This window comes from Microcebus murinus, chromosome X, assembly GCF_040939455.1.
Source record: "Microcebus murinus isolate Inina chromosome X, M.murinus_Inina_mat1.0, whole genome shotgun sequence".
Taxonomy (NCBI): domain Eukaryota; kingdom Metazoa; phylum Chordata; class Mammalia; order Primates; family Cheirogaleidae; genus Microcebus; species Microcebus murinus.
The window spans coordinates 17,504,508-17,505,431 of NC_134136.1; the positions used below are offsets into that span (position 1 = coordinate 17,504,508).

The 924-nt window shown below is 44.5% G+C and overlaps 1 non-coding gene across 1 annotated transcript; it reads right to left on the reverse strand.

Annotated features, from left to right (window-relative positions):
* Positions 1–546: 546 nt before the first annotated feature.
* LOC142865968 (U1 spliceosomal RNA) lies at positions 547–710 on the reverse strand. Its single transcript, XR_012916062.1, has one exon. It is a non-coding gene; the product is annotated as a U1 spliceosomal RNA (small nuclear RNA).
* Positions 711–924: the final 214 nt, after the last annotated feature.

A 924-nucleotide genomic window follows, 5' to 3' on the forward strand; every position in this document is an offset into this window, starting at 1 on the left:
TTTGAGACAGAGTCTGACTCTGGTGCCTGGGCTAGAGTGCCATGGCGTCAGCCTAGCTCATAGCAACCTCAAACTCCTGAGCTCAAGCGATCCTCCTGCCTCAGCCTCCCGAGTAGCTGGGACTACAAGTATGCACCACCGTGACTGGCTATTTTTTTTTTGTATAGTTGGCCAATTATTTTTTTTCTATTTTTAGTAGAGACGAGGTCTTGCTCTTGCTCAGGCTGGTTTTGAACTCCTGACCTTGAGTGATCCTCCCGCCTTGGCATCCCAATGTGCTAGGATTACAGGCGTGAGCCACCACACCCGACCTTCCTTTTTTTTATTTAAGGATATTATGGGGGTAAAAATGATTGTGTTATATATATTGTCTTTGCCCTGCATGAGTCAGAGCTTCAAGTATGTCCATCCCTCAGATGGTGTGCACCACACCCATTAAGCATGAATATACCCATCCCTTCCTCTTCCCTCCCACCTGCCTAACACCTGATGAATGTTAGTACTATATGTGCACATAATTTTTGTTTGTTTGTTTTTGCTTTTTCACAGGTGAGAGCACGAATGCAGTCCCCCACTACCACAAATTATGCAGTCGAGTTTACCACATTTGGGAAAATTGCAGGGGTCAGCACATCGGGAGTGCAATGGATAAGCCTCGCCCTGAGAAAACCACTTTCGTGATCATGGTATCTCCCCTGCCAGGTAAGTATTTGTGCACATAATTGTTGATCAGGTAATATCAATTTGATGGTGAGTACATGTGGTGCTTGCTTTTCCATTATTGTGATACTTTACTTAGTAGAATGGGTTCCAACTCTATCCAGGGTAATACAAGAAGTGCTCCAGGATAAATTTGAAGTGCTTTTGATGGCTTTGAAGATAAAGGAGAGGAGTGATAAGCCAAGCAATGCAGGTAGCCTCTAG